Source organism: Taudactylus pleione, unplaced genomic scaffold (assembly GCF_031769625.1).
Source record: "Taudactylus pleione unplaced genomic scaffold, aTauple2 ptg000824l, whole genome shotgun sequence".
Lineage (NCBI taxonomy): Eukaryota > Metazoa > Chordata > Amphibia > Anura > Myobatrachidae > Taudactylus > Taudactylus pleione.
Window position 1 is genome coordinate 524,855 of NW_028285226.1, and position 18,116 is coordinate 542,970.

The 18,116-nt window shown below is 44.2% G+C and overlaps 1 pseudogene; it reads left to right on the plus strand.

Annotated features, from left to right (window-relative positions):
- Positions 1–8,671: 8,671 nt before the first annotated feature.
- Positions 8,672–18,116, plus strand: part of LOC148474641 (DNA repair and recombination protein RAD54-like) — a 50,548-nt pseudogene continuing 41,103 nt past the window's right edge.

Below are 18,116 nucleotides of genomic sequence, written 5' to 3' on the forward strand. Positions count from 1 at the left end.
AGAGGTGTAGTTATCTTAGTCAGACGTACTGTACCAATGGAATTATTGTCCACGATTGAAGGCAGATATGTATTGTGTGAAGTCCAATTATCTCACCAACACCTTTTATTATGTAATGTATATTATGCACCTAATCTGTATTCAAAAATGAATAGCGACATTGCAACCTCATGTTAACTTACCTATTATTGTTTGTGTTGATTTCACTTTAATTACTTCTACTCAATTAGACAAACAATTCCCAAATAAAGGAAAGGGAAACCTCCTAAGTTCGGGATATCTATGTTCCTGAGAAGACAGCAATTGTTACATGTATGGAGGACTCTCCACCCAGTAGACAAGGAATTTACTCAGCTGCCCATGGATCAACGTCTAGAATAGACATTTATTCACATCAGCTACTTTATTCCCTAGAATCTTGGAGGCTGAGATAGAGACTATTAGCATGTCAGACCATGCCATCTTACGCTTTACTTTCCATACCGACTTAGCTACGGGACCTTATAAAATATGGCGTTACCCGTCTAGTCTGTCCCATTCACTCCAATTCCGAAACAGGGTGGAAGCAGCATGGGAGGACTGCAGAATAAACAATTAATCATCTCTTGAAGAAAATCCGTCGATATTCTGTCAGGCATCTAAGGCTGCTGTTAGGGGTGCGGTTATTTCGTATGTTGTAGCTAATAGAAAAAAGATATCTGCAGACTATTTAGCTCCTCAGCAGCAACACAATTACTAAAAGTGTCCAGAAGTAATTCCACTAGTGTACACAGGAAACATAAACGAATTAAATTTAAATGGATTTCTTTTCCAATTTTTTTTACTTTCTTATGTTTTTTTTTTTTTTTTTTTTTGCATTCTGTTTTTATTAGAGGTTTCAAACAAAGAATGTACATCATACAGAAGCAAAACATTATCAACGTGTACGTGTCCAAATGTACGCAAATTAGAAACCACTTTTTTACATTTCAATAAACACATCACACAGTATAAAGAAGGTAAAGTAAAAAGAAAAACTATATACTAAGTAACAAAAAATGGGGGAACAGGGAAGGGTCTTCATGTTTTAAAAGTAAGTGGTTAGCCAATATAAAGAAGCTGCAGTCTATATTACGGGGTAATTACGGCTGGAAACATATAATTTCTATATTCCATAGAGTTTTTGTATTCCAACCATGGAAGCCAAGTATTAGTGAGAATAAAAGGGCTATTGATGGAGAGGGTTGAAGAGTCTTCCATTGACATGTAGTAATCGAGTCTTTGGAACCAGTCCCTACGTGTGGGCGGGTTACAAGAGTTCCAAAGAATTGGAATGACAGCTCTTGCGGCATTACTCAAATGGCGCAGCAAGGACTTTTTGTAGTATCCCAGTGAGGACTCAGAATAATTTATTAACCAAAATGCTGGATCAGTGGGGACAGGCGCGCCTAAAATTTGTTGTGAAACGGAAATGACCTCCAACCAATATTTAGATAGCTGTGGACAGTCCCACAATGACCCTGGAGCCCTAAGACATCTCCAGCAACAGTTGGATTTTGTTGGGAACATGGCATGTAATAGTGTAGGGTGTCTATACCATCTCATCAAAATTTTGTATTGCGTTTCCTTGATAATTGAGTAAGTTGAGCTGCAGTGTGCCTTGAGAAATATTGTTTGCCATTCTTGCTCTGTGAGGGTAATGCCTAAATCTAATTCCCATTTTTTAGCCCAAGGAGGTATGATACAGGAAGGGTTGTTAAGGAGTATCTGGTAGATAGCAGAAATTGTGTGGGATGGATCGGTTGGTGAAATGCAAAGTTTTTCGAAAGCAGTGAGATCTCGACTAGAAACATTCATTCTACCCGCAGAGGACAGGTAATGGCGAACTTGCAGGTATTTCCAAAAATCTGAATGAGGTATTGACCACCTTTCCTGGATATCAAGAAATGCTTTGATACCTGACTTAGTCACCAGCTGGCCAGTCCGAAAAAGACCTTCCCGCACCCAGTTAGGGAATTGATTAAAATCAATACCAGGGGGAAAATCCGGGTTAGCCAAAAAAGAAGTAAGAGGTCCAAAGCGTGAAGAAATATAAGGGAGATTTCTTAAAGAATTCCACACCGAAAGGGAAGGAGAAATTGTTGGATGATGGAAATCTAGTTTAGGAATGGAAGGAAGCCAAGGTGTTATTTCAGGGGGAAATTTCATGAAGCGACCTTCAAGGGCAACCCATTGCTTCACCTCTCTATATCTAGTCCACTCAAGAATTCTATTAAGGTGGATAGTGTGATAGTATGCTTTGATATCTGGGAGTTGGAGACCACCCAGTTGTTTTGGTCGAGTTAGAAGAGTACGTTTAATCCTAGGTTGTTTCCTAGACCAAATAAATTGCTGAATTAAGACATTTAGCGAACGGAACCAGGAATCTGGAATCTGAATGGGCAAAGACTGAAAGAGGTAAAGCAATTTAGGAAGCGTATTCATCTTCACCACGCTTATTCTACCCAGCCAAGAAAGTTGTTTCAAATGCCAATGGGAATAGTCCATTCGAATGGAGGAGAGGATGGGAGAAAAATTAATATTAAAGAGATGCGACATGTTTTTAGGAATTTTAACCCCTAGATAGGTAATATGAGAAGGGTGCCAAGGGAATGGGAAAGCCGACTGCAAACCCGAAACTACAGAAGCATGCGCAGACAGATTTAAGGCCCAAGATTTTGTGAAGTTAATTTTAAAGTTGGACAACTTTCCAAAACGGTCAAACTCATGCATCAAGTGAGGCAGAGACGTCACCGGGTGGGAAACAGTAGCCAATAGGTCATCCGCAAAAAGAGCCAGTTTGTGTTCCTGTTCACCTACCATAATCCCAGAAATAAGTGGATTGGCGCGTATAGATCCGGCCAGAGCCTCCATGCAAAGGATGAAAATCAATGGCGACAGAGGGCAGCCTTGTCGCGTGCCATTGTGTATGGAGAAAGATCCAGACAGCTCACCATTGACCCTCACCCTCGCCGAAGGACAGGAATAAAGGGCCAGAATTCTATGCAGTGTCACGGGACCCAATCCCATGTGTACCAGCACAGACCTCATAAAAGACCAATTAATTCTATCAAACGCTTTTTCAGCGTCGGTGGAGAGTAGGATAATAGGGATCTTTGATTGAGTAGTAGCAAAGTGTACCAAATTGAGGATTTTTGTGGTATTATCACGTGCCTCCCGTCCCTTAACAAATCCGACTTGGTCAGTATGTATCAGCTGAGGAATGAGGGGGTTTAGCCTATTAGCTATTAGCTTGGCATATAATTTAAGGTCCATATTTAATAATGAAATGGGTCTGTAGCTCGAACACAGGGAGGGGTCCTTACCAGCTTTGGGGATGACTGAGATGTGTGCCTCTAGGAATTGTTTAGAAAATTGCGATTCCACTGAGATATGGTTGAAAGCCTTCAACATCATAGGGATTAGTTTATTCTGGAAACTCTTGTAATAACCTATGGTTAAGCCGTCAGGGCCAGGGCACTTTCCCGTAGGTGAAGAGGCTAATGCTAACTCTAGCTCACGCACAGAGAATGGAACCTCCAACGCCAGCTTATCTAGAGGTGAGATAGTAGGAAAGGAAATGGAAGCCAAATAATCAAGAACGTTTTGTGAAGTAAGAGGATTAGAGGATACAGGATTAGTATTAGGTAGGTTATAAAGAGAAGAATAATATTGTTGGAAGCATTCTGCAAGTTTAGAGGTTTCAACTTGAGGCCTACCCCCACTATCCTTAAGTGTGTGTATGAATCCACATGCTCGCTGGGCTCTCAGCGCTCTAGCCAAAAGACGTCCCGGCTTATTACCCCAGTGATAAAAGCGACTTCTACACTTTTTAACGGACAACTGTATGTTGTTCGAAAGTAATTTGCTAAGAATATTACGAGATTCCATAAGCTTATGATAGTCCTCTTTAGACATGGTTTGTTTATGCGACGCCTCTAGTAATTTAATTTGTTGTAAAAGGGTCGAAATCTGTGCGGATTTTTGTTTTTTAATATAGGAGCCCAATTGTATAAGCTTACCACGGATAACGCACTTGTGTGCTTCCCATATTGAGATTGGGGAAGTTTCTGGTAAGTCGTTGTGGGTAATATAGTCAGATAGCGCAGTATCGATTTCGGCTTTACAGTATGTGTCCTGTAAGAGGGATTCATTTAATCGCCACGTCCATTGTTTAGAGGAAAAATGTGGAAGGATCAACGTCAATGAGACCGGAGCGTGATCTGACCATGTTATTGGCCCAATGTCAGCTTCAGCGAGCATGTGGAGGTGTCTATGGCTGAGGAATAGATAGTCCAGGCGAGAGTATGTGTTGTGAGGATGGGAATAAAAGGAGTAGTTACGGCCCGTGGGATATAATGTCCTCCAGGAGTCTGCCAGTTGGTAATTATGAAACAAAGTCTTGACTTTTTTGTACTTAGCAAGGGGATACCTAGGCGCATCCTTAGATATATCTAGTGAGGGGTCTAAGGACCAGTTAAGATCTCCTCCCAAAAGAACAATACCCTGAAGTAGGGGGTCAACCATATCCATTGCAGACCGGAGAAAATCATATTGGCCCTTGTTGGGGGCATAAATATTGATGAAAGTGAAGACCTGATTATATATGTGGCATGTAAGTAAGAGGAGTCTACCCGGAATCAATCTATGTATGTTTACATCAGAAATGGGGAGTTTGCGTGAGAAAATAATTGCGACGCCTTTCGACTTCCCCTCTGGGTTATTATTATAATAGGCAGCAGAATAATGTCTATCACACAAAGACTGAGGGCGCGCTGCAATTTTAAAATGTGTTTCCTGAACCAGTGCTACATCAACTCTATTTGCCCATAGAGCGCGCAACATTTGAGAACGCTTTTCTGGAGAATTTAATCCTCGGGCATTGACGGAGGAGATTAAAATTTTAGTAGGCAGGGACATTATGGATGGCAAAAAAATAATGGCATTCAAAGACCCAAGGGAAAAAAAAGAAAAAACAAATAAAGAAAAAAAAAAGAAAACAACATTGAAAAACAGACATTAACAAGATATGCAAGATAAACAATACTGAAAAACCCGCGACTGAAACCACGGAACAACAATTATGGTCCGAAGTCTCAGTAGTAATATACATTAAGCGGGTGAGGGGGCACAGGGGATTGGTGTCAACTTCAACCTCAAAAGGTTAGCAAGGTATAAAACTCTAGATATAAACATCAAGACATATTAAAGTTTAGTGAACATTACATTATGGGAAAATATAACACTGTCAATATTAAATATAAATTAGCTCTCTATAGTGAACACTATCCTAGAAAAGGGAAATGGAAATACACAATCAGGTAACTTCTGCTGCGGAATGATCTGGGGAAAACCTGTTTCGACGTTGAGGATTCCTGACCGTCTGCCAAGAGGAAGGCCGTGATTCAGTTGAGGGCAAGTCCCATTGAGCTAATGGTTCTTTCCAATCAGGAGTTTCAATTTTCGGAAGGCCCAGAGCAGAACAAAAGGATAATAGGTCAGAGGGGTTATAGAGAGTGTGCGATTTGCCCGAGAGAGTCACCTGCAGGTGGAAGGGGAATCCCCATCTGTACTTTAATTGGCGTTTGCGCAACTCATCAGTCAGTGGGCGTAGAGCTCGGCGCTGTTGCAGAGTGTGCCACGATAAGTCCTGAAAGATGTGAATAACATCGCCATTAAAATCCACACCATCTAGTTGCCTGACTTTCCGCATTATTTCCTCTTTTTGGGCAAAGTAGTGTAATCAGCAGATTACATCTCTCGGGCGGTCGGATGAGGAGCCACGCGGCCGCAAAGCTCGATGTACTCGGTCAAATTGTAGCTTGTCGTTTGGGTTATTGCCGAGAATTTCATTGAAAATCTTTGTTAAAGCATCGATTAAGTTTGAGGGGAGGACATCCTCAGGCAAGCCCCTGACGCGTATGTTGTTTCTTCGGCCACGATTGTCCAAGTCTTCCATTCTGGTTTTAAGCGAGAGTAGTTCCCTTGATTGTTGGGCAACTATTGTTGTCAACTTAGACAAAGAGGAATCTGTGTGTTCTTGACTATCTTCTAGGGACGTAAGGCGGTCCGACAGTAAAGAAAGATCTTGCTTAACAGACGCCAATTCCTGACGAAGAGTATTTTGGATGTCTGACTTTGTCGGTAATGTCTTGACGTATGTCAGAAGTTCTTGTATGTCATTGTTGGACTTCGCAGAGGATTGCATTGCTGGGGTCTCCATTGACATAGGGCTAGGAGGATTTGATGGATCTGGTGAAGATGCTATTGAGTCAGAGATAGAGTCTTGTTTAGCAGGAGTTGGCAAGAGAAATGGACGTAGGTCAGATTGAGATGGTTCTGTTCTAGGATGAGGAGTCTCTTTCTTGTGAGCAGATTTCCCGGTTTTCCCCATGGCATATAGGTAGCTGAAAATGTAGGTTAATGATAGGCAGTAAACGTTCGTTTAAATGTTACGATGTCATATGAAAAGTTGAGGCAGTCGATCACCAACCCCCAGAGGCCAGGGGATTATTATATAGCCATTATGGATGTATAACGCCTTGTTTCATGGTAGTATGTTAGAGACAGTCATTGTGGTTAAGAGCCTTTTTTACATAAATATCGCTCAAAAGTGTTGTCGACAAAGGTGAAAAATATAAATCTACTGCCAAGTGCTGTTATGGCATGCAATAAAAGCTATGACCACCGGGGGGAGCACCAGTATCACTGGATCAGAGAACACTGTAATGGAGAATAATTACTGAGTCCAGCACAAGTTAAACAGGATAACGGACACCACAGAGGGTTATACAGAGAAAGAAGGCCCAGTCATCTCTTCAGAATGTTCCTTAAGGCAGACGACTCCCTGGAGACAACAACCCACACTTATAGTGAGTATGGACTGGGAGGGGTGTTATAGGTTTCAGTTGGGGCTGGAGGCTGTGTACATGTAGCCAGGGGGACACATCCGTGCGGCCTGCAGGGCTTTGCAAGACCCCCTTAAATGGTCACCAAGGAGGGCGGTGGGGCAGAGCCCAGTGTTAAAGCCTCTTCAAAGGGGAAAGAGCTGTGGGCTGATGTGTCACCTCACGGGGCCCAGCAGGAGCCAGCGGCGGCGGCAGCCGCGATTAAAACAGCGCTCCTTAAAGCGGTGTCCAGGGGGCTTATAAGACGGAGTGGGAGAGGCACTCACCGGAGGATCCCCACGGAGGAAGGTAGCGGCACACCCCGGAAGATAGCTGGGGTCAGGAGCGGCAACGTTAGCGGAGGCACAACCCGCGGACCACGGAGGCTCCAAACTCGAGGCCGCGGCTTCAGGGGGAGAAGTAGGCCTCAATCGAGCAGGGGGCTCAAATCGCTCCAATAGTCCGGGCTATGGAGCCAGGGTGGTGTGGGCTCCCACAGGTGTCTGAGCAGCGATGTGTCAAGTGGGTAAGACGCAGGCTCTTCTCTATAAAGGACAGGTAAGGCAGGAGCTGTATAAAGCCACGTCTGTCCACTCTGCCAGTTAGGCCACGCCCCCCTTACTTTCTTATGTTTTCTGCACATGCTGTATAATTATAAGAAAGTGTTTATCTGCATATTTGAATTTGTTATGAGAAGCATCAGCCCTAATAATGTCTAGTACAGATAAAAGACGTTGCACATTACCCCCTAGTGGGCAATTTGAAAGATTACAAGATGTTTATAAAGAGCCTTAATGCAGAAACTTATTAATGAAGCGTCTTTTAAATACTAATGCTGCATACACACACAACGATTGCGTTAATGAACGATTTTAGTAAACTATTTTCTACCTTGACAAAATTAACTAAAATCGTTTACTAAAGTTGTTCATTTACTATGTTCATTTAAATGTAATGAACGAGTTTTATGAACTACAAACGATTTTTGCATATTAACTTAATGAAAATCGTTGAGTTGACAAGTCTGACTGAACTACACACTACAAACTACAAACGTGAACGCGCATGAATAATAATCATACATCGTTTGACTCAGAAAGTGAACGATTTTTTCAAACGATTATCGTTAAACCATATCGTTTAATGATAATCGTTCAAAAAATCGTTGTGTGTGTATGCACCTTAATGGTGGGTACACACTACACGATATGCTCCCTGAGCGATATCGTGTAGTGTTGTCCCCGGCAGGCTGTGCTCAATGTTGTTCATGACATTGAGCACAGCCGCTGAACGATATCATTAACGATATCGTTCAGTGCCGGGCACTCTCCCCCATTCCCTGACATGCAGCAACCTGACAAGATCGTCAGGTTGGCCTGCATGTCAGCCCGATGAACTATGATGACGAACGACCCGCGGGAACGCGCATCATCATCATCGTTCATCTTTTTGGTGTTAAAAATGGACGATAAAGTGGACGACTGAACGATAACGATATCGTTATCGTTCAGTTGTCCACTTTATCGCTCAGTGTGTACGCACCATATGGGGTAGATTTACTATCATGTGACCTATGGTTTTAAAACGCAATAGAAATAAATGCTAAATAAGCCTGGTCTATTATTTATTCCTATTGCTGTTTAAAAACTATCAATAAAAGCCGACAGACTGAGCTGAAGCTGCAGTGTGGCTCCGGGATTCCCCGGTGATGACGTCACGTGGCACACGCTCTATGTGTGCGGCTGTGCCAAAGGCTCGGGAAGAAAATGAAGAGCCGAATCCTTTTTACCAGGATTCCCCCTCAAAGAAAGAGGAGCAGTCCGGGTGCCAAAATGAAGGTAAATTGGGCCGGGGAGCGGGTTGGCTGTTGAGGTTACTCAGAGGGCTGGAGGCTGGAATGACAGGTGGCTGGAGGGCACTCAGGAGGCTGGCATGATAGTGGGCTGGAGGGGACATGGGGCTAAAGACTGGAATGAAAGGGGGCTGGAGAGGACACAGGGGACTGGTTGCTGGAATGACAGGGGCCTGGGGGAGACACAACTGGCTGGAGGCTGGAATGATGGGCTGGAGGCTAGAATGATGGGGGGGCTGGAGGCTGGAATGATGGGCTGGAGGCTAGAATGATGGGGGGGTGGCTGGCGGCTGGAAAGACAAGGGGCTGGAGGGGAAAGTGTTGGCTGGAATTACAGGGGGTTAAGGAAACACTGGGGGCTAAAGCCTAGAATAACGGCGGCTTCAGGCTGGAATGATGGGGGCTGGAGGGACACAGGGGGCTAAAGGGGACAAGGAGGCTAAAGGCTGGAATAACGGGGATGGAGGCTGGAATGATGGGGGCTGGAGGGGACACAGAGGGCTGCAATGACGGGGCTGGAGGGGATACAGGGTGCTGAAGGCTGGAATGACAAGGGGATAGAATGATGGGACTGGAGGGGCACAGGGGGCTAAAGGCCAGAATTAAGGGGGCTAGAGGGGACCGAGGGGACTGAAATGACAGGTGGATGAGGGGACACAGAGGGCTGGGGTCTGGCGAGGGGACAGGGCTGGAGGCTGGAATGATGGGGCTGGAGGGGACAGGGGGCTAAAGGCTGCAATGACAAGGGGCTGGATAGGGCAGGGGGGCTGAAATAACAGGGCTGGAGGGGATACAGAGGGCTGTGGGCTCGACGGGATACGGGGCTGAAATGACAGGGGGCTGGAGGGGATACAGGAGACTGGAATGACAGGGGGCTGGAGGGGACACAGGAGACTGGAATGACAGGGGGCTGGAGGGGACACAGGAGACTGGAATGACAGGGGGCTGGAGGGGACACAGGAGACTGGAATGACAGGGGGCTGGAGGGGACACAGGAGACTGGAATGACAGGAGGCTGGAGAGACACAGGGGAACAAGTCTGGGTGAACTTCTGTTGTATGATGACATTGGTCATATTCCTACACAAACAGGCATCTTCCGGACCATGTGATTTTCAATGTGAATAGTGACTACTGATTAAAGACACTGGGCCTGATTCAGACCCGTTGGCTAGCAAGCGATCGCCTCGGAGCGAGCAATGTTTTTCAATGTGTGCATGTGTACGCTTCGTATTGTGCATGCGCGAACTAGTACGAGCGATGGGGAAACTCTCGCTCACCAAGCATAGACAGCCCAGCTGAATGAGTGACAGGTCAAGCCGTCTGTAGGTGGTAACAGGGGCTGGCCACTGGAAATGGGGGAGTGGAGGTGCGAGCGCAGGCATACTTGAGAATTTTAACGCCATTTCAGAGGCGTGCATAATTAACAACCAGCGTCATATGACACGTCACTTGCTTGAAATATACACTGAAGAGCTCGCAGTACTTGCGGCAGGGTATAGTCAACCTTAAGCGCTGCGATCGCATCCGATGGTGCTCGATGTACCAATGGTTTCAAGCACTTCCAGGAGATGACGTGCGCAAGTGGGAATCTTAAGACAGGCTGGTGGGCGTCTTCAAATACAAAGTGATCTCTCTCCAAGACATAGTGGGAGTGCTTATGACTTGCCCTGCGAGCGGCTGTCTTCATGTCACGTAGTCAAATTTCCATACACTCAGAGCGAGCAATCGCATTTAGCGAACGGGTCTGAATCAGGCCCACTGTCTGCCCTGGGAGGATCGATTTCTTCAAAGGTCCCTGTTGCCAAGAATCCACCACATAGGTAAGGTGAACTTTTATTTAGTACACACAAAAGAACAGTATAGTTTTTTTTGTTTGCTTGTTTGTTTTATGGGGGCACCAAAGGAAATTTTCAGCCTTGTCTAGAGCTGGCCCATGATATAACTATATAGGCTTCCAGTTAACATCAGGTCAATTTTTTCAGACACAGTCCTGGTTTACGCACCAATTGATGCCCCCCTGCTGTAGCTCCACCCACTTTAGCCACGGCTCCGCCCACATATGCCTTCCCGACAGGAGTTCCTGAACCTATTTTTCTAGAAAAAAAGCACTTTATATATTCAGCATTCAGTTCAGCACTCTGGATAAATTCAATGGTAATCGTGAGGGTGCCCTCCTAAGTAAGGCATAATAAACAGATTCCCATACTGAGCTGAACAGCCCCTAAGGAAAGAAAACAGGCAGCAAAAAAGTGATATATTATTGTCACAAATCACATAGGTGCTGTTGACGTTTCTAGACCCTCAGGACATATCCTGATAAACAAAAACCAATGGGTCTTGAAACGATGACAGCACCTACTGAGCAGTGCCGTCTGTTTATTTTTTGAGGGGCTGTTCAGCTGGGTATGGAAATTTGGTGTGTGTGTCTGTGTGTCTGTGTGTGTGTGTGTCTGTGTGTGTGTCTGTCTGTGTGTGTCTGTGTGTGTGTGTGTTGGAATTATCTGCTAGGGGGCACCAGTCACAAATTTGCGTAGGGCACCAAATTGGCTAGGGCCGCCTCTGCACATTGTGGCCATGAACACTGCAAGTTTTGCCTCGCACAGTAAGAGGTTTGCAGGAAAAGCTGCAATGTACAGTGTATTGTAAATGGCTGACAAGTGCGCAGCTTTGCATCTCGGGAATGCTCAGCAGCACGCCGCATTGAGCTGAATTGACCCCTCAGGATGTTGATAATGTTGTACATTCAACCTCCACGTTCTCGTCTGCATTTATTACTCCAATGGTTTAACCATAAACATTTTAAATAGAGATACTCCCAGCAAAGTGTGTCCTTGCCTTAGATTGCTATTTATAAAATGTACCTCTCTACATACACATATAATATAATATATATATATATATATATATATATATAAATATATATATAAAATCCAATAAACTTGTCACTCTGGATAAACGGTTAAAGACGGGGTGCCCTCCTATACATAAATAGATCAAAACCCTCTTCTTAATGGTGCATAGCAACACCACCAATAAAAAGGAAAAGGAGGCACTCCCAGTAAAGGTAGAAAAAAAGTGTTTTAAATGAGCATAGATATCGGTACAGATATAATCAACATTTCAAGACCCTAAGGTCTTTTCATCAGGACTGTACATGCAAACAAATGTGAGCAAAATCGTGCTTACCTTATAAAGAAGTGATCAGGTGCTGAAATCAGGAAAGAGCAGCGTTGTCTGTTCCAGCAGCATGGCCAGCGAGACATCCGGCGGAAGCCATGGGCGTCACAAGCGTCTCCTAGCAACCGTAACGCCCGGCGGGCCGCATCATCGGGAAACACAATTCTGCAACAAAAAATGATACATGTTAAATAAACACATAAAGCCAATGTAAAAGACCGCACAAGCGGTGATTGAGTGAATAATGAAAGTTCTGAGATAAAAAAAACATATGTCAGGATCCCGAATACATTTAGCAAACAAGATATAACAAAAGGTTAAATAAATGATATGCTATTGAAAACATGACAAAGTATAATAGAACAGAAGGTAGCAATCAATATGATCCTTATATCTAAAACTGTAAACAAAAATAAAAACACTGAAAAAATGTGAACACTAAAAAAATAGAAAAAGATAACAAACAAATAGAAACAGATGCCGCACAGTCGAAAGAGGCCTCCCATAACTAACGGATTAGACCGACATCCAATGTAAAACAAGACCAAGATAACTTTAATTTACAAAAAAATGTTCCATGTACTGATGTGCCCAGCTATAACGTGGCATCACAGCGTTATCTCTCACGCCACGCATGGCACGCCACACACCACGCCATGAGTCGCGCCACAAAGAAAATTTAGTAATGAAAAAATTCATTACGTGTAATACAACATTTTGCCCACCAGATGTCACTTTTCCTAAACTACATAGCGCATGCGTCTGATTTCATTACGTGTAATACAATATTTTGCCCACCAGGTGTCACTTTTCCTAAACTACATAGTGCATGCGTGTGATTTCATTACGTGTAATACAAAATTTTGCCCACCAGGTGTCACTTTTCCTAAACTACATAGCGCATGCGTGTGATTTCCAATGCACCGTACGGTATGTTCTGTATCACCGCCCGATGATTGTTTGACAGAAGCGGTGATTCGGTACACTATACAGTATTACAGCGTTTTCCACATGGAATCAGGAATGTACGGTATAATAAAGCGGTAGAAGAATGTCTAATCCAGTTTGAAATCATTAAGCTCTGTATTACCCACTGACTGTGCGGTTGAAATCATACTGTGTTTGCGCAAATGTAAATACTGTCGGCACTGTCCCAGACTTAGACATTAGACTTTACAAAGTACAGAACTCTAGTAATGGGTGAAGCGTGTGGCCTAGCGGTCTAATGCCTAGTCTCACTGCTTCTCCCCTCTTCTTGTTCCGTGGGTTCGAGACCTTGAAAATACAGTATGTTTTTTTAATTTATTTTTAAAATCTTCACTTAAAATATTCAGTATTCAATACAGTACATGTGGAGCGCATGCCTGCCCAGTGCTTCGGGAGTCAAACAACGAAAATAGGATTTTTATTATTGTACATACAGTACTGTACCTTAGAACGCAAACTTGCGTCAATGCCGGCGCTGACATAAACGTGGACATTGTAGTGATTTATTATGACCATCAAGTGGCAATGGGCCCTGTTAAAGTGACTGGTTTCTGTATAACAAACTGACTGCGCGTTTAAACCGCAAAATTGCGTCAATGTCTGAGCATGCCCAGTGGTCGGGTTTCAATCACAATGGAATGTGTGCCGCATGTCCAGTGGAGCCAAGCCATACATTAAGTAGCGCTATGCCATGGCGCATGCCCAGTTGTCTGTATTGCTAAGTTTGCGATGCAACGCTATTTTGCGCTTCAAACGCACAGTCAGCTTTGAACACAGAGTGCTCTCTCACAGTCGGAAACCACTCTCAGACACAGTCGAAGGGACGTAGCCATAGTGCGCAAGGCTGAGACCGCATCTACGTTGTCGCATGTTTGCGTTTTGCGTTTTGGGCGCACAGTTTGTGATACAGAGCCCTGTCTCTCATTCTAGACAGTACATTCACTAGCAGTTTCTGCAGTTATAAAATCACTATTCTGTGGTGCTAAATTCCCAAAGGCACCGTTAGTTTTTAATATTCAGTACAGGCACATTCATAGCGGCACACTAGTTGCCCTAGCAGACGGGGGATGGTGTCCTTGGCAATGGTCACAATTCGTACCATTTTTCAGGACACTAGGGCAGAGCCCTCTCTTGGCACTACAGATCCCATTGTAAACCCTCCACTGGCCATGCGCATGAAATCCCATTGCAACCCCTCGAAGCAGACAGCCACCACAGCGCAGACATTGATGAAAGTTTTGCACTATTTAAACACACAATCAGTTTGTAATGTCTTACTTTTAAGCAGCCTTTTAAACAACAACACTACAGTATTACAGTACAGTACAACACTACTAAAGTAGTTTCACTATAGTGTCCAGAGCAGACAGTGACAATAAAAATGAATATACGGTACGGTATATTATTTTCCAGGGATCGAACCCGGGACCATAATTCTACCAAAGTGATCACCTAACCACTAGCCCACACAACAGCTACAGTGAACCGCACAGAGCGGCCTCATCCTTGTGCACTCCTCCCACTGCTGTTTTTAATAAAAAAAAAAAAAAAATTCATACTGTAATTCATCCTATCTCAGTGAAAGCTGTGCGTGCATCTCATTAATCTACAGTATCGGTTATACCGTGACAACAACTCGGGCAACTTCTCTACTATTCAGTTACTGCACCGTACCGTATGTACAATACAGTATGTGCAGTGATTTGCATCCTGTTATAAGATCTCACTGTACGGTACAGTACTATATATATGTATATTATGTGACATTAAAAATACAGTATGGGTTGTGCGTACATGCGAATGCTGTGAATGTGAGATCCATCCAATTTACTGTAAGTTTAACAGTATGGCATTCAGTACAAGGCATTCAGTACAAATTACAACAATGGAGCACTCGCCACCCAGCGGTTAAGCACTGTATTACATGCAATTACAAAAGTGGAGCACTCGCCACCCAGCGGTTAGAATTACATGCCGTAGCATATCCTTCGTTGAAGAATACCACGGTATTCTACAAGTCCATGGCGCGACTCAGAGGCCTGCACGCCACCCACAAGTCCATGGCGCAACTCACGCCACGCCATGAGAAACAAAATAGCTGGGCAGATCTGTATTCTTCTCGATTAATCCCCTTGGGACAATGGTGTCCAATTTGTGAATCCATTTCACGTTGACTTAGATTTTTGGCACGGTCACCACCACGAATGTCTATAGGGATGTGGTCCACAATCTTATATTTCAAAGTAGATAGTTGGGTAACTAGCAAGTTTAAAATGTCTCCCGACCGGTTGGTCCATTTCCTTACCACTTAAGGCTGCCCGAATGGCAGACCTATGGAGCGCCATGCGTTCGCGAAAAGTACGTGTAGTTTGGCCTACATAAAATAAACCGCAGGGGCAGATGATAATATGTATCACAAATTGTGATATACAAGAAAGTACATGATTAATGGAATTTTTGCCCTGTATGCGGATGTTTAAAGTAGTGTCCACTTTCCATGTAATTGCACGTAGTACACGATATACATTTGTAGCAGCCAGGTTTTATCTTCTGTAAATATATTGAAGGGTCTGATGAAGGAGACCGAATGTTGGTTTTAACTAACAAGTCCTTAAAATTTCTGCCTCTTGTATATGCAGGCATCAATTTCTTATTTTAAAAGATTGGTAGGTCCTTATCGCCCGAGACCAGGGCCGGATTAAGGGGGGGGTGACAGGGGCGGTTATCCCTGGGTCCCCACACACAGAGTGGCCCCCACACAGGGTCAATGTGACCCTGCCGAGAACAGGTGCCAGCGGCACCTGTTCCCGGGAGGGCGCTCTGCAGCTGCGGCTATTCTACTGCATGCAGCAGCACAGTCAGTGTTGCTGCTACAGCTTGGGGCAGGGCGGTAGTTTGGATGGCACATAAGAGCCGTCCGCACTACACAGCACAAACACATAGCCGCCGGCGCCGGCAGCTGTGTGTTTGTTTTAGCAGCTAATGAGAGTCAGACAGACTCTCATCGGCTGCTGCGCCCACTGCCGGAACCTCCGTCTTCCGGCTCCCGCAGTGGAGGTTTTTTTTTTCATGTGTGTGTCTGGCCCCTGGGGGGAGACTACTGCTTGGGGGTACTACTAAGGGCACTGCTGGGGTACTACTAGGGGGACTACTAGGGGCACTGCTGGGGGTACTACTAGGGGGACAGCTGGGGGAACTACTACTGGGGGCACTGCACACTGGTGGGACCACTACTGGGGGACACTGCATAGAGGGGGATCACTACTAGGGGTACTCCTGGGGGGACTACTGTTGAGGGGGGACTGCTACTGGGGACACTGCTGGGGCAGACTGCTACTGGGGGCACGGCTGTGCTGGGCTCGGCTTTGTGTGGCTTGATGGGGGCCCCTGCAACCTAGTTGCCCTGGGGTCCCCACAAACCCTAATCCGGCCCTGCCCGAGACAATGGGCCAAAATCCCTTACATGCTCTTGGTAATACTGGACTCTCTAAAGAATACTCTGTAATGAGGATGACCTTCTGTGCAGTGGCTTCCATGGAAGATGATGATATTAAGCACGATTTTGCTCACATTTGTTTGCATGTACAGTCCTGATGAAAAGACCTTAGGGTCTTGAAACGTCGATTATATCTGTACCGATATCTATGCTCATTTAAAACACTTTTTTTCTACCTTTACTGGGTAGAAAAATGGCAGAGAATGGAAAAGTGAGTCTCTTTTTACAGTGTTACTCCAACAGCCCATAAGCTCGCATACACTGAACATTCAAGCCCCAAAGAGGGATTCCTAAAGGGTATTAGGAGATCTCTGGTGGAGGACATACTACAGGCTATTAATTTAGCATTATCTGGTACGCAGCCTCTGTTTGTAATTACTGTACCATTTGTAAGGACATACTACACTATATATACTCTTTCTCCCATGAGCATATACAAGCTCTCTATAAGGTGATCCAGCTGATGACATCCCATTTAAACCTATCCAGTGTGGACTACTCATCCCTGGCGTTCAGATAAGCTAAAAAGTTTTTATTTTTGGTACGCACACCTATTCTTATGAGCACCCGTTAATATTTGATTTTAAATACTACACTATTAGGCGCATGTCTTCTTAAACCTCTTTTCCAGAACCACTTCACCCGTTCCAAAACGGACTACAAGAGGACTGCGGCCGCCTTTTAATTAAGGATTAGTGACGTAAAACAAATCTATCCACGAACCACATATTGCACTAGATGTACGTTTATTTATTCCAAGATTAAGGGAATTAATTTTTACTGTGAGCTGCCCTCACACTCCTTTCACCATATATATATATATATATATATATATATATATATATACACACACACATACAGTGCATCCGGAAAGTATTCTCAATGCTTCACTTTTTCCACATTTTGTTATGTTATAAACTTATTCCAAAATGGAATGAATTCATTCTTGTCCTCAAAATTCTACACAAAATACCCTACAATGACAACGTCGCTATTGTTCAAAAAAATCATTCAGTTTCGGAGTTATAACGATGAACGATTATCGTTCATGCGCTTACCCGTTGAAGTTTGTAGTTCATTCTGACTGACCAACTGAACGATTTTCATTAAGGAAAGTTATAAAAATCGTTTGTAGTTCAAAAAATCGTTCATTACATTTTTTAAAAATCTAACAGATAATCATTGGTAATCTGTGTGTGTGTATGCAGCTTAAGAAATCACATGTACATAAGTATTCACGGTCTTTGCCATGAAGCCCAAAATTGAGCTCAGGTGCATCCTGTTTCCACTAATCATCCTTGAGATGTTCCTACAGCTTAATTGGAGTCCACCTGTGGTAAATTCAGTTGATTGGACATGATTTTGAAAGGCATACACCTGTCTATAATCTATATAAGGTTCCACACTTGACAGTGCATGTCAGAGCACGAACCAAGCATGAAGTCCAAGGAATTGTCTGTAGACCTCCGAGACAGGATTGTTTCGAGGCACAAATCTGGGAAGGGTACAGAAAAATATCTGCTGCTTTGAAGGTCCCAATGAGCACAGTGGCCTCCATCATCCGTAAATGGAAGAAATTCGGAACCACCAGGACTCTTCCTAGAGTTGGCCAGCCATCTAAACTGAGCGATCAAGGGAGAAGGGCCCTAGTCGTGGAGCTGACCAAGAACCCGATGGTCACTCTGTCAGTGCTACAG